The sequence below is a fragment of the Protopterus annectens genome, chromosome 11.part0, assembly GCF_019279795.1.
Source record: "Protopterus annectens isolate FY-2018-M chromosome 11.part0, PAN1.0, whole genome shotgun sequence".
In the NCBI taxonomy this organism is placed as follows: domain Eukaryota; kingdom Metazoa; phylum Chordata; order Ceratodontiformes; family Protopteridae; genus Protopterus; species Protopterus annectens.
The window spans coordinates 1,286,499,193-1,286,527,010 of NC_056745.1; positions in this window are offsets into that span (position 1 = coordinate 1,286,499,193).

The window sequence follows — 27,818 nt, forward strand, 5'->3', positions numbered from 1 at the left end:
AACATGACTGATATGGGACTTACTTCAGGAATGCAGCACAGGCCAATGGTACATGCATGCAACCTAGTATATCCACAAGTGTTACTTTGCCATTTTCTGTGTATGCATGTTAAGATACATGCAGGGGACAAATATTTGCATGTTTCATGTCTGACATCTAAAGACACGTGTCTGTGATTGTGACATGTATCTGTTTTTGTAATAACTTTTTTACAGTTGTAACAGGTCTTTGATGCACCTTTTTTCTTTCAGCTTGAGCAGAATGTTGCAGTAATCATGTCTCCTGAAACAGGAAACAGGAAAAACTTGTGGCCAGCCCCAGTCAATTATGCTCACAAGTGCTGACATGCTTTAAATATTTTCAATCCAATTTCAAGATTGATTCAGTTATGGCAAACATTCCATAGTGTTTCCACACTGCAAGTATGGGTGATAGATTTGACCAGCAGATTCTGCTGACATATTCCGCCCCTTTTGGGACTGTTGCTGATATGTATAAGGGACATGGGATTGGTAGTGTTTCACCAGGCATGTAACTTGCTCCTCATCAGCAGGCAACCTTCCTGCATTGCCTAAGATAGATCACCTGCAACTGGAACAGATGATGGAGGCAGAGAGAGCAGTGGACAAGTACTTGGCCCAGATGGAGACCCCCTTGGAGTAGATTGCAGATTTCATCATTTGACCAACACCAAATTTTGGGCCACCAGAGGAGGTTTGGTCCATACCATCATCAAGCACTCCAATCTGTTTCATGTTGATTAATGCCTGTAATGTCCATATGAGCCGAGGTAGCAAACAGTATGCTGGCGCTCATACCCCATTCCATTCACAGCTATTGGCAGTCTTTTCCCTTAGTGTTGTTGAACACTCATTATCACCATTTATCTACAATCTGCTTGCCTCCACCCATCTACTTCTTCTACTTCCCTTCTCTCTTCCTTCCCTTCAAGAAACAAACTTACTAAATTATCTTCTCCTCTTGGTACATCACAGTACAAATATAACAAGTAAAATATTTCAGCTATGTAACTATTGCACTGTTATGCATATACTGTCTAATCATGAATGTATCCCTCTGATGAATGCATTTCTATGTATTTCACTTGCCACAGTTTAATGTATGACACTGTAATGCAATAATGTGTGGTACTGATGAATGTAATGTGTGGCACTGTAATGCAGTAATCTGTGGTACATGGTACTGATGAATGTATTTTTATATGTATTCAATATGTAAAATTTTTATTTTCTGTTGGAGTTTTTCTCCTCGGGCCTGCACGGAAAATGGGCATTTGTAGCCCAGTCGGACAAACCTGGTCAACAAATATAAATTAAATAAATCTACAGCTCTAACTGTTGTGAATTTACTTTTGTCTGAGGAAGTACAGACACTATCCTGTACAAAAGTGCTTACTTTATCTGGATTAAATATTTGTTTCTTTTTGAGTGCCACCTTGTTTTGTGCTATTTTTTGCATAAGAGGAAATGACCCCACTGCAAGTTATTAGGGGATGCAAGTGGTAGGACATGATGATGTGTGAGTGCATTGCCATCATCTATTTATGAAGCCATGAGTATCTCACAGCTTTATAGCTAAGTGGCTGTACTGTACTATTAATTACCAGTAAATCCCAGTGTGTGCCATGACAGCACTAAGATGCTGCAATGTGGTTTCAGAACTAACTGACTACCAGAGAAGCTCGGTGTGTGGTGTTAACTAAAGCAAGGTGCAAAGATGTTTTTTATTTTGGTGTTCAGCTTTAAGATTACATGGAGCTGGTTTGGTGAATTCTATTAGGGCACCCAGATAACTTAGCTATGGTACTGCATCTATCCCGTGTCCTTCTATTCTAGTGCATGCACTTCTACACTTGTCTGTCTGTACTGTCATGTGTCTATCTGCCTGCCCCTGCATATTATCTTAAACCTCCTTTCCTACACTATTCCTTTAACATCCGCCTCTTTCCTTCTGTCCACGGAATGGAAAATGGGGTTCAATAGTGACAAAAGAAATGTCTTCCTCCTTATTGCATGCGTTGTAACATGTTTTCTTTTTTAAGGTGGTCTCCTTCTTCCTATTCCCTTTTTTATTCCTTTCTTATACATCATTTTCATTCCATTCCAAACAGAATATTCAGGGGAAGCAGAGATGGCAAATAAATTCCAAATAAGGAAATCAGAGTAAATGTTGCACCATCATAACAAATCTGCATGATATTTTCTATCTGATACTGTGAATAATGGCTGTAAGCTTGAACTTTTAGAACAGCCAGTTATATTACTCTCCTATGCTTAGTTTGTCAGATTCATCTCAAGATTTCAGAATGTAGTTTGTCTAGCAGACAGTTCAATACCCAGGCTAGACATCTGCTCTACCAGTACCCTTCAGTACATAACAAGCATAACAGTTGTACAGTAGTTAGATGACAGAAAATACAATGACTCAACAACCGTTGGTCATTAAACATACTCGCTCTTATACACATTCAAAGTACATAACAAAGGGATATTAAAACTGAGCTTTGACAGTAAATTTGCGTCAGAGTCTGATTTTCAAAAGCCACTTCATACCACTTTGCAGTCATTTGTTATTCATGAAGTATTAATTTTAAATGTAAAATATGTTGCTAACTGAGAAAAGTATAATTAAACACATAAAAATCATAGGACACCAGGTGCATTTAACAATGTTTTGCTGGCCTTTAATGTTTTTCACTGCTAATATGAATTATATCATCACAACCATATCTTTTGCATTGCCATACCTATCCCTTAAGGTAGCATTATAACCAGTAAAGCTTATTAAAGGGATAACTGAATTATGCTTTGCCAATCAGTGTATTTTTGGGCCTGCTTTTGGACACATTTATAGAGAACAATATATTTTAACATGGTGGGGTCTACTGCAGTTATTTATGATCACTGATTTCCTAACACAAGAATAAACAAAAGGTTTATGAACTCCATTCTGGAGTAAACGTGAAGCAGTAACAGTGGAACAGAAAACTTCTGCTTGCTCTGAGAATGAAAGTTCCTTATATTGTCTGTGCAAAGAACTTAACCACCTTTTCTAAATATTATTAAACCTGAAGTTACTACACAGGATGAAAAAAAGAGTATTTCCCCTTGCAATGCTTTTAGTTGAATGGAATGCATTTTCCACACTATGGGCCTTATTCAAAAATGTTAGTGCAAACTGAGACAGGGCAGGCACACAGTATATCTCTATAATAAATCCCTCAACAATTCCACATATACTACATAAGTGGTTTGCTTCATTGTGAAAGCTCCTCAGTCCATACACAAAATAAATGTGATTTGGCAAGATAATACCTTCTGGTTTCCAACAATAGCAGTGTGCTCAGCAGCACAGCCAACCCCCTCCCTTCAAATATGTCACTCAGAATAAAGTGCTGAGCAATGTATTAGCACAGAGAAAAAAAAACACATCTATTGCATAATAAGAAATTTCCAACCAGCAATGGAATTCTCTTCAGTGCAGGCAAACTTGCTACCTCACCTAAAGTTGCCCTGAGCTCCCATCAATGGAAGCTCTTGTAACATCAGTTCCTCTCGTTACCATACCATGGTAATGAGTCAAGCTCCACCATCATGCCTAATAACTGTAATATCTTTCTAAGAGCACATCACATCAACGGACATGTACATACATAGCTGTTCTCTTCTGTACTGTACTGCACTCTCATGAAACACAGCACAGAATAGCAGCTGCTGTGCTTTGTAGGGGGAAGATGAATTAATTAGGCACTGGAGTGTGTTTTTACAATGTGCTCCTATGTGCAGTTCATAAAGAACATGTTTAGGTCTGCCATCTTTTTAAATTCACAAAGATGGACTTTTTTATGAAAAAGTATAGTTTTCAGGACAAACAATGTCTACACCCAACTCAAAGGAATGGACTTAATTTTTGTTGCCAAAGTTCACTTTCATTGAATTTATTCTGTTTCTATTTTTTCATATCATATTTTGGTGTTTCACAAGGAAAGAATGTGCTTAGTCAAATACTATACAAAGGTTAAAAAGTATTTTTTGACCTAAAATTTCAGGCCATTTGCAAGTATTTTTGCAGGGTACAACTGCCCAGTTATGCATCATCCTACTACAGAGTATCCTGTTGTTATGGTCTGGCATCCAAGTTTATGAATCGTATTAACTGATTGCATGCATGTGTGCACTGTGTTCCTTTTTATCAGGGGATGTGCATCATAAAGCTGGACTGCTACCATGATAGGTAAAACAATGGTATCCACTCATAACTCAATCTCTAAGAGAAAAAAATATTGACAAAGCAAAAAAATAGTTGAGGGACAAAGGCCCAAAATCAGGGACATATGTTAAATATTGCTCTTATAAACCTAGATAATTGCTAGAATAAGTGTTCTTGCATTAGCATGTATTTTCTAAAACTCAAATAAATGTCAGCAATTGGTGGCATCAATCTTCACTTCATTGCCAGAAAAACACAATTTTTAAGAGGAGCAGATCAAAACGCTGAGGCAAACATCTGGACTTTCTGCAAAAATCTGGACAGTTGAGAGGTAGATCTGCTGTATTCATTGTATCTGAGTGATAGCAACTTACACTGGTAGAAATTTATTGATCTTTGATTTACTGAACTTTACTAACAAAAAGGGCACCCATTTGAAACAACTAAAACACTTTTCTACAGATCAGTGATGATTTTCATTAGCTATCTTTTAAACTGACTTGGTAAACTTTTATAAATAAAGAATGCATGTCTAGCAAGTATCCACGTTAGAATGCATGTCTAGCAATTATCCACGTTAGAATGCATGTCTAGCAAGTATCCATGTTAGAATGCATGTCTAGCAATTATCCACATTAGAATGCATGTCTAGCAAGTATCCACGTTAGAATGCATGTCTAGCAAGTATCCATGTTAGAAAACACAAGCATGACTAAGATAAGCATATTTGTGCAGGAGAAGCTTTATGATTCTTGCAACATGTTCATGAGTTTACTGCTTCATAGATTTTTAAGTGACAATATCAACTAAGGAAATAGACATTCAAATATATACTCTAAATAAAATGAAGTTTTGACCTTAAATAGACCTTTTGGTCTACTTTTATTAAGAATATTATCAGGCAATTGCAACATTTAAATCAGCACATAGAATAAAATATCAAACCTTATGAGGCAACTTTAGGCTTTACATGAAGAGGACCAGATCGTCCATCTTGTGGCAGAAGATGTCTGCTAAGTCTTTCAGAGTGAGGAAGCACTCTACAAGAGCTCAGAGTATAGGTGTTTCCTCTCCAGAGTGCTCACGAGTTCAAGATGTAGTCTTCAGTTTCTTTTCTGTGGCCATAAATTAGGAACATTTGCATGTAGCTGCTCATGGTGCAGCAGTGATTGGTAGTGACCTGTACAGACTCACATGCTTGGACAGTAAAGTTTGCCTATATAACTAGTATTAGAACTATTTCCTGTAATTTAGTGAGACATTGCATGGAGTTTAACTTAGAGCAGCTATCTTGTGCATATAACAGCAGCAATACCATATCCTAGCACTATCTAACTCTAGTCCCTAACCCTAGAGACCACCTTAGGAGACTTCTGTATAACCCATTCCTCAAACCATAATAACCATGGATATGCAATTTCAAAATGCTTGGTAGATATGGCCATACTGAGATAATGTAGCAATTGCCTCATGTTCACAGACAACCCTTTAACCCATAAAGAAACTAACATAGTATGAGAGAGATGTACATACATTATTTCCTTGGATCCAGAAATCTTGCATACAGACATCTACCACATATAGTGTCCACCACACACATAGAAGCAATAAAAATCAGCATTGTCAGACCTAAAAGACTTCCTAGGCCTGCAAACAGTAACAACTATCCTCAGCACTCTCCAAAGCACACATCAGCCAAAAGTAAAACCAAATACCAAACATATGCCTACATCCAATGGACCCCCAAGAACAAATCCCATAAGGGAATCAAACACTTTATCCTGGAATCTTGTTATGGGAGACTCCATTGTACAACATACAGATGTCGCATTCACTAGCCTGGACAAGGAGAAGATAACGGTTAGTAACTTATCTGGAAACAGAATCCCCAGGTTACACACACACTCAAGTCAATGCACTGCATGTATCAGTATGATTCTCTCATAATCCATGCTGGTGTAAATTACCTGAGATGGAACTCACTGAACTATATGAAGAGACAGTCATCATAGATCTTTCTGAATATGTATCTCAGGCAGGTATGTGGCTTGCACTGAGCAGCATTCTACCTTCATCAAGGATGATGGCACTGTATGAACACAAAATGATTGACTTTAACAATTGGCTCAGTTTCTGATGTCATTACAGGTAGATTCAATGTTTGTCAGCATGGGCGGACATGGTTATCAGATCACGTTACTTTACCAAAGATGGCCTGCACTAGTCTAACAACAACTCTGGCAAGGTTATCCACCTGGCAGTGTGACCATTGGCTCTAGATAATTGTCAGTGTTGAGGTGACACCCCAACCCCATGTGCAAAATTGGGAAAAAGGATTGTGAATGGATGGATGGATGGATTGGATGGATGATCTACACCTGTCCCCCCAGCCACTGGATATTGGTAAAAACTTTATCCAAAGCCTTTTTAGGCAATGTCAAATTGGCAAAACTACCAACTTAGCAAATAAAACTTCTAAGGAATCTATAGGTGTTACGAATCAATGCTAGAAGCCTTAACATAAACTCCACATCCTGCAAGCTCTTTTCACTACGGAGAATACACATATCTGTACCATTGCAGAGACATGGCATAAAACCACAGAAAATACTCTGGCAATGCAAGGATTTAGTGCCTTCTACACATTTAGACAACCAACTGCACAGATAGTAAAGGTGGAGGTATCTTGAGCAAGAATTAAACCTCTTGGTTAGTTAAACAAGATGATGCCCTTGAGTTCATCCACATGTAAATCACCATCATAAAATCCCTTACCATATCCTAGCAAGTTACATATCACCATCTATACCCCAAGAATCTCATAACTCATACCTAGACCTGCTGAAGGCACTCATCATCCAGCCAAATAACCTATTCATAGGAGACTTCAACTACCTCTCCATACACTGGGAAATATACACTGCCTCCAACTTGCAAGCATAATGTTTCTTGGGCTTTGTTAACACAAATACCCTTGACTAAATAGTGCACTCTCCAGCCAGATGTTGAAAATAGTGGAACATCACCAACACTCCCTATGTCATGTTGTCACTGGTGAAGTCAGATCACAAAGCTGTCTCCCTTGAAATAAAAATAAACATGGAAAATCTGTCAAAACCTGTATCAGCTAAGAACTATTCTAAAACAAACTACATCCTATAAAGTTATAGTTTGTCAAAATTAAATGCCTCTCTGAACCCTAAGTTCAAAGCAACCTATACAGAGTTGATAACATATGCCATGCACAACCATGTGAATGGCTGCATAGTGGCTGCTGTACATACCAGAAGTAAGCCCAAAGAAAACACCAAAAGCCAACCACACTGGTGGATTCCTAATCTTAACAGGGTAAATAATAAAAGAAAAAAGTCATGGCCAAAATCGGAAAAAGCAGCTGTCATAATAACAACAGCTCACTAATTGCACTAAACAGAAAACTAAGATGATTAATTAAATGCAAAAAGGCCAAATTATGAGGTCAAGCTAGCCTTGCAAGCTAAAGACAACCACAAGACCATCTACAGGTATGTCTAAAAACTTAAAGGTAATAACAGTAGAGTGCTGAACTGGTGGTAAATAGTACCGCCTTCGTTAAGCAGAGTGGCATAGAGAATCTGCTGGTTGACAAATTCAACTCTAACTTCATCCCCACTCTATCCAGTGTCCCTCAATGAATTCCCTACTATAATTTTCTCCACAAAATCCTTACTAGCATAACCCTGGATCTCAAGTATTAGCAGGAGCTATCATAGACTAACTCATGACACTACCATCTTGCAAGACAGTCACTCACAGACAAATGACTGGTGCTAAAGCCAAAGATTAAAACTCAGCATCAATAAGTGCATTATAGTTCTTTTTGGGGAAAAAATTCATTGATAAGGCATCCTAAGAGCTGACTCAGTAGTTAGGGATCTGGGAACATATGAAGAAAGTAATATGGCTATTGACCAACACGTAACCAAGGTAGTAAGAAAATCATTCTTCATTCCATGTCACCCAACATATAAGTAAGGGTATGGCTTCTAGGTCCAAGGAAGTTATAGTACCACTTTACCTAGCCTTTATAAGACCCATCACTGAGTACAATGACCCCTTCATCATGTATCTGACCATGCATATGCAACAGTTGGAATGCCCACAGAGGTTCCAACAAAACAATCTAAGGAATTAATGGATTGTCTATTCAGATCAGCTTAAAGACCTGTCTCTATTTTCAGTCTCCTACAGGTTACTGAAAGGCAGTCAAAGTCTTGCATAAAAGGCATCCATAGTTCCAGCCCTTGCCAACCTTTTGCACATCTGCAAAACAAATGACACCAGAAATACCAGATCTAAGGATTTAAACTGTGCTTGCAACATAAACAGAACATGCTAGTGAGACAGATATGTGTCTCAAAAGATCTCCATGCTCTGGAATAGGGTTGCCATCAATGTGAAGCAGAGTCCATCCCAAACCCTGTTTAAATGTAACCTCAACCATTGGGTGGGAAATCAAATATTCACCACTGTCCTGGACCCCCATGTCTCTCATAGACAGAGGCTGACAGTAAATATTCCCTAACTACCATGCACCCCCTCCCACTAAACCTTTGTGGCCACCTAACTAACATATCCCTTCAAATAGATGCCCATGTTACGTGGGGATACAGTTAAGATGGGTTGAGGAGCTTGGCTTATTAAGGTCCTTGTGGTCATTATCCTAGTATATACTTAATAAACATATGAACCTGCAAAGAAAACTGAAATCAGAATATTTGATGTATGTTGCTTAGTATTAGTTGGAAATTGCCCAACTTAAGTTATACTTAAGTCTCCTTGGATGGAATCATGCCTCTCAAAAGTCCAGACTTTTGCAGAATGTCCAGATTTTTGCCTCATATTTGTGGTGTGTTTCTCATAAAATGTGTAATTTTCTGGATCTTTGTGTCAAATCAGTGAAGACTGAGTTCACTAAATAATGACAAGCATTTGAGTTTCAGACTTCATATCATTCAGAAAATGGATGGTAGCACCAAGACCTTTTATTTTAGCAACTTTCTAAGTTTATAAGAGCAATATTTAAAATGTGTCCCTATTTTTGTGACTTCACTTTGTCTCCCCATTATTTTTGGCTGTGTCCAGATAAGAGATTGAGAGCTATGGATGCAATTCATATGGTAGTGCACAAAAGGCAGTCCTTAATTCTTACGTACATGGTTTAACTTAAAACAGGGTATGATTCCTTAGAGTTTTTGTTACCTTAAGTAAAGTCAGCACAGGCTACAGATATAAGACCTAAATCAACAAATTATGTTATTAAAGCAGTCCACAATGGAAGAATACTTATTTTTGGAAAATCAGTAACTAATTATTATACCATACTGTTATCAAACCATGATTTCCAGTCCATGGTACAGGGTTTCTCTGCCTTAGCCTCCTTTTTACCTGGTGTGTAACTCTGACCAAGTCATTTGGCCAGAGAATGCTGTAGGTAGCATCTGAAATGAGGGTACTGCATGGTATATATAGTTAAGGAATGAATAAAACAAAAGTAATTCCTTAGATGTCCCAACCCCCATTACTTTAATGCCTTCAATCTAAGATTACATAATCTCAGGATAAATACAGTGCTAAGGTTAATATAATCAAACACGACTCGGGGGGGATTCAATAAGCCTACATGGAATGATTCTCTATGTAGGCATAGTGGCATGGCCCCAACATGGAATATGGCCACTGAGTGATCCAGTAAAGAGGTCAGAGGGGCGTGGACAAGGGTGCAGACATGGTAGTGTCCGCGGAATGCAAATCACCTCATAAGCTGGTGAAATACATGCAGATGAGGTTGATTTGCAATACAATAAGCAGAAAGGCACCTGTGTAGGTGTCATGGTGGTGTAAGAAATGTATACAGATAGAAACCATATACCAGACTGTAAATTTTAAACAAGGGCTGTAAAAGCCAAATGGAAGGGTGGATATGGCACGGTAGGCATGCAAATGGCCAAAACCATGGCCAATGAGTCCAGAAAGCAATGCAAATCATTAAAAATACATGCCGTAATGGCCAAAAAAAAATGAAAATTAGACATTTGCAGAAATATTGCATTATAATGCCCAGCATGCAGAGTCTTACGATGGCAGGTGTCAATGGTTGCTAAGGAGGCAGGTCCTGGAGTAGTAAAGTATCTAGGGAATACTCAGTTAGTTGCATGTAAATGAGCTAGAGTTATTGAATAGCAAAAAGGGCAATCATGTCCACAAGTACAACCTGTGGCAGGGCTAGAACCATGTAGGTACTAGTAGACAAGGTAGCTGACATGAAAAGGGTGTGTGTCATTCTATGTTTAAACAGATTGGAGCTTAGCAGTGCCTGTTTGCACTCAGCTAAGCACAGCTAAGCAAGGGGGTGTGTCTGATGCTGCTAAGCACTGCTTAGCCATGTAGCATGTGTTTTAGCTGGTTAAGGAAAAGCTAAGCAAGCCCATGCACAGGGGAGGGTCCAAGCTGCTGAGCATTGTTTGCACTAGTGCTGTGGGTTGGCAAGGTGTGCCGCACTGCTTAGCAGTGAATGAATTAGAAAAAAAAAATTAAAAAAAAAAAAAGAAAATAGCCTGGGAAAGCCAATCAGGTAGAAATGACTGATAAGCCCTGTTTAACAGACACTGGCCCATTTTAAACCCCCAATGATATACCCATCAGGTGGAATGCAGCATAATGAGCCAATCACACAGGCTGCATCTGCAGCACATCACTATAAAGTATGCATGCACCCTGCAATCTGATTTTCCTACATACTCTGCACCATTGTAATACACACGGGATTTTTAACTGACAAAATGCTAGGGGCTGTTGCTGTTCTGCTACATCTGTATGTGCTTGAGGCTGAGGTCAGTAATGATTCTAATGCTGACAATAGGCCCAGACTGAGAAGGACAAGAGTGTTCAGGCCCAGGGTAACCTTCCAGGGGCTACATGAGCTGGAGATTGTAGAGCATTATAGGGTGGACAGGGACATACTACAAGAACTCACTGATCTCTGCCGCTCTCAACTCAGACCAGAGCCAACAAAGGGGAGGCCATCCCAATGGAAACAAAAGTATGTGTAGCCCTTAGAACATTAGCTGCAGGTACTTTTCAAACACCAACTGGGGACATGTGAGGTGAGATAGCGTAATGGTTAGAGATCTGGCGTAGTGGTTAGAGATCTGGCTTTGCCTGCAGTAGTTCATGGTTTGAATACCAAGACAGGCTATTCATCTTTTAGCTCACCCTGGTGATCACTCCAGTGGCTCTACTTGATAGAGGCACTGGGAACTAATGTCAGACGGCAAGATGCCAGGGCACTTCTATGGGCTAGGCTTGTAAAGGCTCCAGGACTATTAGCCTAGTTCATACCTATGAACCTATGAACATAATGGGGATCTCACAGGCATCTGCATCCAGGGTACTCCACCAGTTCCTGGATGCCATGCAAGCACATGTCAGTGAGCACATTTATTTACCCCGCACCCCTGAGAAGAGGGTCAGCAATATGCACCTCTTCCACCATGTAGCACACTACCCTGAGGTACTGGGTACCATAGACTGCACTCATGTGCACATCAAAGCACCACCCATTGAAGAGGGTAGGGTCTACATCAACTGCAAGGGGTATCACTCCATCAACTGCCATGTCATGTTTCCATGCCCAGGGCATTATCATGAATGCATGTGCTGGCAGCCTTGGCAGCTATCATGACTCCCACATCTGGCACCCCTCACAGCTGTACCAGATGTTTGCTGGGGGGACATACCATACGGCCATCTACTGGGGGATGCTGGCTGCACACTGGAACCAATGATGATGATACCCATCAGAAATGTGCACAGACCTACTGAAGAATGCCATAATAAGGCACATGCACAAACTAGGAACATCATAGAGCATGTGTTTGACTGCTCAAGTCACGGTTCCATTACCTCGATATATCTGGTGGAGCCCTACCGTACTCTCCAGCCTCATGTACACACAGTACATGCCATGGCACACAATTTGATCCTGTGGAAACAGCTGCGGACAGATCATCACAGGGAAGGGGCACAGCCCTCCACCAGTGCCATGGTCCCCACAGCCACAGGGGGACTCGGAGGAGGAACATCCTGAGCCTGTCCCTGTAGGCAAACATAGGCACGTCCAGTATGCCCTGACCTTGGCAAAGAGGCAACACATAGCACAAGCACTGACAACCTAGGGTCCTAGGGACTGACACCTCACTCTGACTCACATACATAGTAAAAAGGATGCCACCCACACCACACAACCTGTACCTTACCATGCATTGCCTGTGTACTGCATGCATCAGACAATGATATCCCTGAAGCACTGTTATCTCAACCACTGCAGGCACAAGGTAAGTCACTCTTCTGTACAACAAATTAATGGGGTAGTAGACTGTGGTAGCATATGTCTGGTCCTGCCACATGTATGCAAGGGAATAGAGTAGGCTACTGGGATAGCTGCAGACAGCTACTGATAGCTGGGTGGGACAACAGGAACTCTCTGTCCAATATTGGCTGACCCATAATATGCAGTAGGCCCCAAGCCAGCAAAACCCACTGCACTATGCCAGGGAATTACAAACAGTGGGGTCACAAGACGGATCCTTGACTGTCAGTGCTAGAGTCCCCTACTCCCAACACATCCATGTTCCCATACAATGCAGTAACAGTATATGTTTTCAAGGTAATAGCAGCAGACCACACAATCCCTGGACTATCACAATCAACCTGGTGACATGTATCATTTCCCCAATATGCAGGGGTCAATGTATGTCTGTGGTTGATAGTGTCAGGATATAAAGTGTACTGTTTGGTGGCTGTCATGACTTAGTGGGCTAGCTACATTACCATGGTTGATGGCACATGGTTTGAGACTGGCTGCACCAACTGTTTTGCATGTGAGCTACACCTATGGTAGGAGTTCTACAGACTGTCCATATGTCAGTATTTCTTACTGCAATAAAGATGGAGAAAGACAGAGTTAATGAAGGGACAGGGGGCCACAGATATGGACAGCACACAGCTCTGAGTAACCTAGATAGTGGCTAGTACAACAGCATATTGTAACAAGTCAGTGTAGCACCAGGATATAAAGGCAGTCACATAACTATCTCAGTACTTACAACAAGTCAGTGGGCACTTTCCATACCTCACAGATGTACAGAGTTTCACAGAATATCCACATTTATGCTTCATATATCTGTTTTGTTTGTCATAACAGTGCAGTTTTCTTGCAAACTATTGACAAATCAATAAAGGTTGCTGTGAGAAAATAATGACAAACAGTTCAGATGCAGACTTCATGCCATCAGAGAATGCATGCCAATGCAAAACCATTCTACTAATTGTCTACATTTGTAAGAGCAATATTAAAAGCCTGTCCCCAATGTCTGGACCTGTGTCCCACCATTATATATGGCACTGTCCAAATTTGTGGCTGTAAGAGTTTGACAGGTATGGGCAACATGTAGCCTTATAATAACAGTACAACACAAACTATCTAAAGACCAGAGGAGATGTATGGGGCACAATGCTGGACAACCTGCAAAACAAGGACAGTCAGAGGTGTGAAGTCTGTAACCCTGTGTGTGGTATTACATGTCTTACCCCAGTCACAGCATACCTACAACTACATAGAACAGCAACTGCAGACAAAGCCAGGAACTGCAGCAGGACAGGACAAAGGCCCACATATAAGGGGAAGGAGGAACTACTGCCCAGACAAAGAGAAAGTAGAAAGTGCAGAGTAGAACAGGTTCTGCAGTAGCATGGGTCCCTGCAGTGTATGGAGTCGGTAACCCAAATGTATGTCAGCAGTTCCTGTAAGATATTATTAGCAGTGACCTAGGCTGACACTGTACTACTGTATCCATTAATATTTATTTGTATTAGTACAAATTCTTGCCAAACAGTTAATACTGTCAGAGTTACTTCAATTCTATTATAACACAGCTAGACAGATTGATGAACTCTCACTCCAAAAATGTCAATAAAGAGTGAAAATGACTGTCCAGTTTATATATTCTTTTCAACCAATGTTATTTTAATGTCCTTGTGACTTGTTCTTCTGGTTTCTGTTTGTGTCATGAAAATGTCCATGGGTTATTTCTAGCCTGGACAGTTTCTTATGTCCTTCTTTGGTTATTTTCTTTCTTCCTGTATTTGAAGACTTCACAAAAAGTCTCTCCACATCATCTTTGCGCCGCTTGAAGTGTTTGTATTTTATTTCATTTATTTCTGCATCTGAAAGCTCACAGAAAGTCAACTTCCTTTTTTTCTATAACAGGATGCCTTTACAGTAAGCCCACAGCTATATGTTATTAATATCTAAGCTGAACATTTACAAGAAATTAACTGTTCTTGCAAAGCAAGCCATATTTTCTTTTACTGCACACACAGTATAATTTTAGGGAAAACATTTTAATTTCTACAATCTCTATCAATTCCCCCTTTTTAATTAAAACCAAGAAAATTGTAAGACAATTTACAACACAATATGATCTTCAGTACTTTGAATCCCTTGGTCTGTTTCAACATACAAATCCCTTGCATTTAATGCTATCTCTTTATACAATGTTACATTACCAACGACTGTTACTTTATTAATATTTTTATTCAGACATATAGCCATTATTACTTATTTATTTTTAACTGCTTTCATGCTTGCTTAAGCAAGTTGTCAGCCTTGCAGTTACACAGAAGCATTTATTTTAGAATCTTGTCGTTAACCCTTGCTTTACAAGGCAAAACCTTGTATTATTTAAAAAAGCAATTTACAGGAAAATGTGATCTTCTGTACTTAATAGCCTTTCTTCATTGTTAACAACAGTTACTTGTTTGACAGTTTTATAACACATCTCCTCTGTTATATCTGAGATAGCTCCATAAGTTGCATTTGCTATCAACTTTGTAACTTTCTATATTGCCTTAGTGGCACCATACCAGTGAAAAAATTCAGCTCCTGAAATAACACAATTTCCTATATCCAACTGTTTTAAAATCTTTTCCTATTTCTTTTTCAGGTGATTTTTTACCATGTCCTCTGGTAATGTGTGAGTAATTCTCATTATTGGAACTGCATACAGGATGTAACAGATTTTTTCTCTTTCATCTCTTTTTTAAAAGAAGTATTATGTGTTAACTCCCATGCTGTTTTTAATTTATACTTAAGCTTTTTCACATGACTAGAGTTGGTGTACAGTAGCATCACTGACTGTCCCTTTCTTCTGAAAACAGAGTATCCCTTTTTCTATTTTCATCAACTGTAAATTTTTTTTATGGCTGATTGTTTTCTTTAAACAAAAAACCTGTATGTGTAACCTCTGCAAGGACTGCATATAATGGCATTTCCCCTCTGTAAGGAATGTGGCTAAAAACCCAACAATTTGACTTGTTATGTGCCTTTGCAAACAAATTTTGCATGTCCAAAAATATATTGAAATCAAGTATCCGATCATGATGTCCCTGTTTTCATAATCTATTATATCTGAGTATCTCTGCCCATTTCTTTTTGCAACTGTTTTATTTGCATGCTTTTATTTAGATTGTCGTGTCCTGTCCATAGATTGCTATTATAGAAACAAATTTAAACTTTTCTAAGACTGTTAACAGACTCTTGCTGTACTGATGCTGTTTGATTGTTATTAACTTACGCTAATTTTTATGAACCAACATGGTGTGCTGCTTTTACTTGGATTAATGACTCTGTACATCTCTGTGCATTTTTCCCAGGATGGCAATTACACCAGTCTGACTAATGATGTTCTTGCTGTACTAGTTTGTTTATAAGATGGTTTGCTGTTATATTTTATGTAAGACATTCTTTTGAAAATATGACATTACAGTCACTGTTTTTTACTAATATTGATCCTGTTTGCTGTATGTATAAGCTGCCTTGTGAGACATACTGTACTTTTAATGTGGGGTGGGGGGTTTGACCCTCTCTTGTTACCATATAACCTTTTGTCATTTAGGATTTGTCATAGGTACTGTCTTAAATGCTACTCCATTTCCAGACATAGATGTGGACTTACATACTCAACATTTAATTGCATTGTTTAGTTTTGCATATACCATTTGCATTACTGTAAATGCATTTACTGTATCTGTATTAACTTTAACTTTACACTGTATTTGTATTAACTTTACTCTGTGTCTGTATGTCTGTAGGTTATTCTGTGTTTATTCTGAATCTGTCCTGGCTTATTAAACCAGTAAAGTAATATTTATTTTTTGTGTTTTCCTGTCTCCTTTGTTTAATTAATTTACATTGAGCTCTGTATACTAACATTGTCTTCCATTGTTTTAAAAGATCCCTGTACTTTTCTGCCAACTGATAACCTGTGTTCTGTTAATTTATTGATTTAATGCCTATTGCCTGCCATGATCTGGGTTATAGGGAGGATTATCCCCATATTCTACTGGTCATAATTTACCATTTTTATTATACTGTTAGTGTTTGTAATTACCCTTTTCAGTAAGGCAAGGGGTTTGTCCTTCCTTCTGTTTATTGCTTACCCCGTTTTTCTGTGTACCCTGATGTTTGCAGGTTATTTGCATACATGCTCTTTTCTATTTACGATTTACCCATTCCCATTGTTCTATACACCTCATAATATTCAAAACCAAATAGTGGATATTGCACCAAAATCCAAACAATAAAAAATCCAAAGGTGCAAAATGAGAGAACCAGGATCAGATTACCATCCACAATCGACTTTATTAAAAAAAAAATGTTTATCTGAGGAAGTCTACATAATAAGACGAAAACACTGTGTTTAATTTGTAAGGCGTTAATGTTTTTATCGCTTTTGCATACGTGTACATTTTTTAATAAAGTCGATTGTGGATGGTAATCTGATCCTGGTTCTCTCATTTTACACCTCATGATATCCTCTCCCGCCTCTTTGGGAATTTGATATTCCATCTGAAAAGGAGGAATGTAATCAGAAGGATTGCCTTCACTCACTGGTACTGCTAACTTACTGCAATTGTCTTTGATGTAGCCCACAAGGGCTGAAATTGTGATTTGATTTGCTCCCATTTATCCTACAGTTGTGAATGTCTCTTGGTAATGTCTTTTTTATAGTTACTTAGATCAATTACAAAGCAAGGAGATTGCTGAGCTGTATTTTAACTGTATTCTACTGCGGCAGACCATAACACCTTGTTATTGAAATCAATTACTATTCCCAGTTTGCTGAGAATATCAACCCCAAGGAGTGTTGTTCCACAACTGGAATTCATAAGAAATGTACTCTGTATTGAAGATCCATTTTCTGTGAAACATATTTTAACTGTCTTACTGCTTATGGCCATGCAAGTGCTGCCATTAAAGCCTTGAATGTAAGATTTTTTGAACTGATTTACCAGTAACTGTTTGTTAGTGACTAATAATGCTGCCCATGTATCAAGTAGGACATCTTTTCATAGTGTCCCCTCCACCCATACGTCCATCTTTTCCACGTTTAAAATTTGTGAGAAAGGTTACTAGGGTGGGGGGCACACCCCTAATCAGAATCATATTCATTCTGATCTGTTTTATCTCTGATTACACTGACTGCATGTTCTGTTCCCTGTTGACTGTTAGTGTCTTCCCTGTCTAATGTGTACTTTGTACTTTCAATTTCACGTTTTAATTCCTGACTTGCACCATGTGTGAGATTATATGGTGGGTTTTCTGTGTATTCCATAGGGTATACTTTATTTATTTTTGTATCCCTCTGTGTTTGTTCCTGTGACTGATTATCCCTTAATGTATTTTCTTTATCTTAATTTCTTTCCTTATTTTGGGGTTTTGAAGAAGCACTATTATCTGCATAGATACCCTTCTGTATCTGACTTTCCTTCCATCTTTTGTAATATGGACAATCCTGTTTAATGTGGCCTATTTCTTTACAAGTAAAACATATCACCTGTTTTTCTGAACTTTGTTGAGTATCTGTCTGTAACCCTGGTGGAGCAGAAGCTGCTTGCATTCCCCGTGTTTGTTTTTTCATCAGACCATGTATTACGTCCCTTTCCTTTCCTACATAGTCTACAAGCTGTTTTTGTACATTTCCTATGTGCATCTGCCATACTGCGTACTTCTTTTAAACTGTCTAGCACTCTGGCTTTTCTCTTGCTACAGGTGGAATTTGAGAGATGTAATCTTTGTGTCTGTGTCTGTCTGTCTGGCAGAAACTGATTTTAATGCTGCATCTGCATTTTGCAGAATGTCATTAACTGTCTGATGGAATTGCTTTAACATACCATCTTGCCTGATCAAAACATTATTTCATTTTTTTTTCTGTCATGCAATTTAGACTGTCCGTCTGATCATTTTGAGATAGATTTTTTAATTTTTGAAATGGTGGAAACTGGAATTACCTTGTCTGTGTGTTTAAAACAGTTATGTGAGTCTAGACACTCACCAGTTTTAGTTGCTTGCTTTGCTTTAACATTTGCCAAAGCATTTACTGTAGCCTCTTCTGTATTATATATTTTATGTGCTTTGATTCTGACAATACTAAACATTCCCTGTAAATAATTTTGGGAATCAATGGCTATAACTCCCGTAGTATGGGAGCATGTTTTAGGGGTTTGCCAACACTGTTGACGAATTCCTTTCTGACCCAAACTGGCACGTGTAAATGCAAAGCATAATTTCAAATAGACCACACTGTGTATGTCAACCATTGTTTAAATGCCAACTTATTGAAACAAAATTCCTTTCTTGTTTTGCCACTGAGGCAGAGTCTGCAATAAATAACACTATTGATATATATCAGCAGGAGAAATAACTATCATTTTTGCTGAACCCTGCCCAATATCAATCAGTGTATTTTGTACCCCTTGTAAACCTTGCTGGGCTTTTTGTAACTGTCTTTTCAGATTAACCTCTGTAGTTTGTGCCCTTAATAAATGTTGTTGGGCTCTATGTGATTGTTACATTAATATAGAAATGTCATTATGTAAAGTCTGAATGCTATGATGAGTCTGTTTCTCTAAATGGCATTATTGTCCCTTACTACTGTCTCTAGGAAAATTTTGAAAAGCTGTGAAAACCTTTTCTTTAAAAAGTTAATATTAATAGCACACCTATGTTAGAGCATTTTTTGTTTCTGTGCATTTGCAATATTTACTATAAATAACATCTTTATGTAGTCTATTACATTACTGACAATAATTGCATACACTTGTACTGTGTGAGATTTAGGTGACTGCAGAACATACATTTAACTGTTGTATATGTGAAGAACTAACAACGCTAGAATCAAACAGATTGTTTATCAGAATAGGATATATCTTATGGTATGGCTTACATAGTAGACTCTTGTGACACAATAGACATAAGTTTGGAAAGTTACTTCCACATAAAAAAAGTCTTCATTAAATGCTGTACATTTTATATATGGATTATAGGCATCTATACATTTACAAACAAAACTTATTTAAATTGTGAATTTTAAACATTTCAGATTTACATTTTATGTCTGACACAGAAGGTTTAAACCATTTAAATTTATGTATACGCTATGTGGGCATTGTAATGTTAACTGTCTGTATGGGCAGCCATGTTATAACTGTGAAGAATTCACTGTATTTTGCATAGATGTCAAACAGGTGATCAGGCTGAAGTGACTTAGAAGACACGGTGTCCTTTAACAGACAAATTGATGGTGGAATGTCGCAAGACAATCAATGGTTATGGTGGCAATCTGTATCCACCAAGGAAGTACTGGAACTGTTGATCTGTTGATGCACTGGAACTGTCAATCTGTTGAACTCATGGAAAATTTAAGGCCTTTATGAAAAATTAACTGTTGGTAATGGATAAAAAAGGTTATGGCAGTGGGCTAGACTTGCCATTGTAAAATATTACTGCCACTGTAAAATATTATTAGCAGAAAGCTAGGCTGACACCAAACTACTGTATCCATTAATATTTATTTGTATTAGTACAAATTCTTGACAAACAGTTAATACTGTCAGAGTTATTTCAATTCTGTTATAACACAGCTAGACAAACTGATGAACACTCAGTCCAAAAATATCACTAAAGAGTGAAAATTACTGCCCACTTTATATACTCTTTTCAACCAATGTTATTTTTAATGTCCTTGTTACTTGTTCTTCTGGTTTCTGTTTGTGTTATGAAAAAGCCATGGGTTATTTCTAGCCTGGACAGTTTCTTGTGTCCTTCTTTGGTTATTTTCTTTCTTCCTGTATTTGAAGACTTCATAAAAAGTCTCTCAGTGTCAGCTTTGCATCACTTGAAGTGTCTGTAGTTTATTTTATTTATTTCTGCATCTGAAAGCTCACATAAAGTCAACTTCCTTTTTTCTATAACAAGATGCATTTAAAGTAAGCCCACAGCTACATGTTATTAATATCGAAGCTGAACATTTACAAGAAATTAACTGTTCTTGCAAAGTAAGCCATATTTTCTTTTACTGCACACACAGTGTAATTTTGGGGAAAGCATTTTAATTTATACAAGCTCTATCAGTTTCTCACATCAATCTATAATGATTTGCCACTGACGTACCAAGAAATCACAGTGCTATGTAAAATGTACCAGACATATTAAGCAAAACTCTGTTAAGTCCAATACACTCAGTACACACCCTAGATATGGGTCAGACACTATGGAGAGCAGACAGCCAGGAAATCCCTTAGGCATTATATCAGGGAGATGCTTTACTGTTTAATCAGGTTCAGCAGACAATTGGCTGTCACACACAAAATCATGGACTGGAGTACAGGTAGGTCTGACCTGGAGTCTTATTGTAAGTATTGATGGTCATACTGGGCATGCTCCTACACTTAGCTAATTTCAGCCCATGTCTGAACCCACATCTGACTATAGAACTGTGATGCCTGTATATCTCCATGCATACAGGCAGCTATGTATACCTCAACTGTCTCTTCCTATCGTCATCAGACATGATTACCCTTATCTATCTGTAACTGGCACATATAAGATATACCTGGATCTGTTGAGTTTAATATAGAAACATATATATATATATATATATATATATATATATATATATATATATATATAAAGAGAGAGAGAGGTGGACAGAAGGAGAGACAAAAAGAGAGAGAATGAGATCTAGAAAGGCATAGAGTGATGTAGTGCTGCAGGCAGTCATACATTAACTGTAACCAGTGGTACATGCAAATAGTGCTGTGAGCTCTAGTGCGCAATAGTAGGCAGGAAGGGATTCTAATCTCATATCAGCCACCTTGCATATGTATGTGTGTGTGTGTGTGTGTGTGTGTGTGTGTTTGTGTGTGTGTGTGTGTGTGTGTGTTTGTCTGTATATTCCACATACAGCAGAATACTCATGATCAACAGACCTATGTCTTTGCAATATTCCCTCATTTTATGGCCCTGTGACTACTGTCCTCCACAACAGTGGCCTATCTGTCAGCAGCTACTGATGTCATCTACACCAACAGCAGTGGCAGACACGGTCTAAATGCATAAGCTCTATGGTGCATGCGATACCTGCATAGTGTTACAGTGTATCCATCTAGATAGGTAGTGGTTCTAATCCCAGCAACAGTAGCTCAATGAGTGTGTGTAAGTATATCCCTGTGCTGCTGTGTTTCTTTCTTGCCTGTGTGTTGTGCAATGTCAATGCATTTTAAAGCTGTGCCTACCTGTGAACCCCCCATTGGCCGACTTTACACAGCCTGCTGTCATCCACCTTAGATACACAGTTACACACTCTCCAGATGTATAGGTTCTGTGGTGCATGCGATAAGTACATAGCACTATAGTGTATACAGTTAGAAAAGTAGTGGTCTTAATCTCAACAATGGCAATTCAGTGCGTGTGTGTAAGTATATCCTCCAAAAGCTGTGTGTATGTCTTACCTATGTGTGTGCATTACCAATACATTTTAAGGCCTGTTCCACCCTGTTAATCCCCCTATTGGATTACTTTACAGGGCCTGCTGATGTCATCCACCTTAGATGCACAGTTATACACTTTCTAGGCATATAAGCTTTGTGGTGCATGCGATAAGTGTGTAGCACTCTAGTACATACAACTATATAGGTAGGGGTTCTAATCTCAGAACTGGCAACTGAGTGTGTGTGTGTGTGTGTGTGTGTGTGTGTGTGTGTGTGTGTGTGTGTGTGTGTGTGTGTGTGTGTGTGTGTGTGTCTGTATGTGTGTGTGTGTGTGTATGTAAAGAATATCCCCTGTAGCAGTGTGGCTGCCTTGTGTGTGGTGGCTATACCATATTGAAGGCCTGTTAATCCCCCCATTGGAGTACTTTACAGGACCTGTTGGTGTCATCCACCTCAGATGCACATATAGACACTTTCCAGACATTTAAGCTCTGTAGCGCATGTGATAAGTATATAGCCCTATAGTCCATGGAAGTAGATAGGTAGGGGTTCTAATCTCAAAACAGGTGTATGTGTGTGTGTGTATACATATCCCCTTGTAGCAGGGTGGCTGTCTTCCTTGTGTTTGTGTGCAATGTTTATACCATTTTAAGGGGCTGTGCAAACCTGTTAACCGCCCCAAGTGGTAACCTTTGCAGCACCTGCAGATGTCATTCACCTGAATAGTAGTGTCCATCACTACAAAATCATATAAGCTTCATGGTGCATAAGATTTGTATGTAGCACTATAGTATGTATAACTAGACAGGTAGGAATTCTACTCTCAACAAGGGTGGTTCATGAGTGTGTGTGTGTGTGTGTGTGTGTGTGTGTGTGTGTGTGTGTGTGTGTGTGTGTGTGTGTGTGTGTGTGTGTGTGTGTGTGTGTGTGTGTGTGCATGTGTGTGTGTGTGTGTGTGTGTGTGTGTGTGTGTGTGTGTGTGTGTGTGTGTGTGTGGGTGTGTATCCCCTTGCAGCAGTGTGACTGTGTTAGGTCCAACACCTGACCCACCATGCAGATTGTAGTCCATGTCTGACCAGGCGTGTCCTGTGAAAACAACTAAAACAATATATAGGTCACAAGAGTGTAGGACAACAAACATTTCTTACATGTTTGTTATAGTTGCATAAACCAGTCATTTTACATCAGAAACATCTGAATGTTCTGAGACATAGCATAACCTAGGGAAATGCTTCAAAAATAAGATATCATATTAGCAGATCAGGAGAAGTCCTGTCCTTTGCACTTGGCATGGGTATGGTTTGTCCTGCCAACTTTCACTATACTACAAGAAGTGTCCACCACTGGGCATTTGTTAAGGTAGCAAACCTACTCTGTGTAGCCTATGCGTGTGCAATATGTATACATGTCGAGGCCCTGTGGGTAGCTGCTGCCACTACATAACCCACATGTATCTACACATGAATGCTAACCACCACCACACACATATGGAGGTACTGACTAAGGCTGTGGTGACAGTAAGTTGTGTGCTGTCTGTCATTGGCCCAGCAAGTGATGTTAACACATGGCAACAGGGACTTACATCAGGTACAGACTGGTGCTAATGTCCTGGCCTCAAGCTAAATGCAGAAAACAGTACCATCATACCATACAGCAAGGACCTTCCCCACTGTCTGCCACATCATTGGCAACCCCATAAACACACAACCTATGTTGAGAGACCGGGGTAGTCAGTTTGATAACAATGTCGCATTCACCCATAATGTAGTGGCAGTGGTTAGAAAGGCCTTGTGCATGGTGAAACTCATAGGTAAATGAAGTGCATCCAAAAAAAAGGTGGACATTACCTCTGTATAGTCCTCAGCCAGTAGAACAATGATTTAGTACAATGGGCTGTTTGATATGTTCCTATACAGACATCTGCAACAACTGGAAAGGCCATGGTAATACCCACAAAGGTAATCCATGCCCTCCAACACCTGCCTCATGCAGACAGTCTCTAATCAGTAGTGCCCCATGTGATGTCAGACAGGTTGCCCAGAGATGGGCTGTGGAATGCCTATAACCCGATGTCAGACAGTGCCCTTCAACAGCTGCCTTATATATGTGAGTCTACTTCCCCATGCATTACCAGCACAACAGACCTGAATCTGATAGGTGACATCAACAAAACCTGCCAGACAGACAGGTTTGTCTCCCAGAAGCTGCCCTATCTCAGGACTGCACTTCCCATACATGTCAAAGAGAGTACCATGCAGACCCTCATCAAGTGCAACTGTGATGACTGCATGGGATACTACAAGTCCTTCCTAGGGATCCCACCTGTGTCCCTCAATGACAAGGGGAACAGGTGCTGATAGATGATTCTGTTGGGGATAAACTAATGGCTAGGCTTGTTAGGGACGCAGGGCCATTACTGTAGTAAATTTCTCTGAGCCTATGATCCTATGATCCTACTGAACTCCCAGGTGACATGTATCAAGAGTAGCATGCTGTGCCAAGGGGTATGCATGCAAGATTACACTGTCTATCCCCCTTGTCCCTACACATACACACCTAGTTAACCATGCACATGTACAGCCGTACCTTGGCTACATCACATTCCTGCATTGTCACCATGCCATCCTGAGCTGCTGTATTGGCAGCAGTTCCCCATGATGTAGACACACAGACACCCAGAAGAGAAACAGAAAATGTCTGGGAGACAATGGCCAGTTAGCAAAGCAATGCTAACTCCAAAGCATCATCATGGAACAAAGGTACATACACTGTGATGTGTGCCCATGACACATGCCAGCAGACACAATCTTACTACTAACTGTCAGTAACTGTACTGTAGTCACCCTCTGCATCAGACACATATTAGCATGTCCTTGCATTGATGGAATAAATGACAGGGATGTGGCACAGGTATCATCACATGTACAGAGTTTGGTGTAGGGTTGCCAGAGGCCTAAGCTGTGCCACACATTGGACATTGTGTGTGTGTGTGTGTGTGTGTCTGGAGGGGTGCTGGTCAGCTGGGCTATGGAGAGGAGCTGTGTGTGTCAGGTGGCGACCTGCATGTGAAAGTGATGTGTGAGTGTGTGTATGTACACAGTCAAGGCACATGCTAGCCCTACATGAGAGTATGTTTAACAGCTGTGGCCGTACATGGAAGAATGTAAAGTTCAACATCTCCAGACATGAACATGGGAACTGGTCCCACCAGAATTGCTTCTGGCACCACCATAGCCAGGCTCGCTCAGATGCAGTACTACTTGCTAATGGTGATTGGTGTCTGCGGGACCGCCCAGGACCATGTGCCCATGGCCTGCACATTGTGGTGTGTACAGCACCCTCCCTTCAGTACTACTGTTGATACTGCCACTAAAGGGGTGTGACTATGCATGGCTACATGGGCTCTCAGCTGATGTTGTTGCTGACCTACATCCGCATGTCTGATGCACTACTTCCACCACATTTCCAGCATGAACATTGCACCATTCAGCGCTGACAATGTCTCATCCCACTGTCTATCCACTACATCAGCAAAATGATGTAGGGCATCACCAATGCTGTGGATGGAGTCATTGATGGCAGGCAGTGATGCAACCATGATCCTAAGCATCCATCTGATGTTGCATTCAGAATGTGCCTGTACCTCCAGAATGGACCGAAACATGTGCTGGGCAACATGTGTTATGACACCTCTGACATGTACTGGATTTCCAGCAGTCCTTCTTTGAGCACCCCTGTCAATCTGCCTCTGTGGGACCTCACCAGCTCCCTGGCAATTGCTACTGTCCACACTCACAGATGCCATAGTCATCACACTCTCCTGTTCGATGACACCACCCTCAGACTGTCCAATATCTGTGGCCACAGGGGACTGGGAAAGTGTGGGCATACTTACTGTGTGCAGAGACATTGTGGGAGTAAGTGGTATGTCAACACACAGCACAGATTCAGCCCCCAACAACACCACCTGTGCCTCACTATGGCCACCATCATCAACAGAGTCTGATAAGACACTGACATCAGGTTGTGAGGAGGACACATTCCAACCCCCTTGGTAACCTTTGAGGTGAAAGACAACATGACTACATTACTCCCTGCACTATTATGTCTGCCAATCTACACACACACACACACGCACACACAAACACACACACACGCACACACACACACACACACACACACACACACACACACACACACACACACACACACACACAAGTGAGGTGTCATAACTGCATTATACATACCACACTGTGTTACTGAACCCATGCACAACATACAAGCAGACTACAACAGACACAGAAAAGAGAGGCCCTTAACAAATGCAGTGCAGCTACATCCAGTTAATGTTGCTAGTACTATACCACTGTGAGATATGTGCCATGTCAGTGTATGTGATGGACATTCACCTTTAACACAGTGCAGCCTTTTCCACCATACTAATGTTTCCCTGTATAGCAGACTGCCTAGACCATCACAAAATTACATGTGAATATGTTACAGCTCCTGCAAATATGCTATTGTGATTACCAATGTAATACACTGCAGTGGACCCCTCCACAATTGAACATGCAAGTATTGCAATATGGCTAAGCTTAACAGTTGTGTCCACAGCAAGCTGACAACCCTAGAGTATAGATGAGCCATGACAATACAGTTGTACACTCACTGGCTACAGAATGATAGATCTGGTCATAATAGAGGACCTATGGCATTGTGGAGGAGAGATACTTTCAGCAGATACAAATGTGGCATGCATACAGGATAATATGTGCATATATCAACATGTACAGTATAAAATGTGATTCTGCCCACATTGCTGACATTCTCAATATGTGTGCACATGTGTGTATTACAACCCCCCCAAAAATGCAGAATAACCTGACATCAGTATACAGGTATGCAGAGGCTGAAACTATGACTGCTACTGTATTAATGCGATGAGCTTACCTGGATGATCTTCTGCTGTGGAAGCTATGCCAGCCACATCCATGATATATGGTGTGATGGATCTTTGTGAGCTGGTGGCTGGACCTAAGTTTACCAGGAACTCCTCTTTGACCGAGAGGGGTTGTAGTGTTGCAGGCCCTCCATCAGTGCCAGCATGTTCCCTGGCCACAGCTGCAGCCCTTTGCCATGCATTAGTTATCATGCCTGTAGCACGGTGTCAGACCTGCTCATAGCTCCTTTCCTGTTGCCTGACATGATTTACTGATGGCACAAGTTCTGCCCACAGTGCAGCACGTTGTTGCTGGTTATGGCAACTCCTCCACAGCAGGATCTGGAGATGGAGTATCAGTCTGTCGAGTATGGCAGCATTTGCCGTGTCTGAAAGTGGTGGATTCTTATGTTGGTACATCACACCTGAAAGACAAGAAGAGGGGAACACATCACAGGACCACATACATTGTTCTCCATTATGTACACACCCTACACATCCACTTTTGCCAGCAGTATCCTCTGCTAATTCCCTCATCATACCTTGCCATCTATCACCACAGTATGTATGTGTCTATCAGCAACATAGTGCCAATACATCAAGCATTGCCATCCTGATTGTGTGGTTTCTTGCTACTTGCCTCATTTTCTCTTAGGTGATCTACTGCATTTTACTGTTGCACCTATTATTGCTTGTTTATAGTCTATCTATATTGTATGCAGTGGTGACAGCCTCCTACTTCTGTTTTAAGCACCTGGGCTGTAGGCCAAGCCCTTA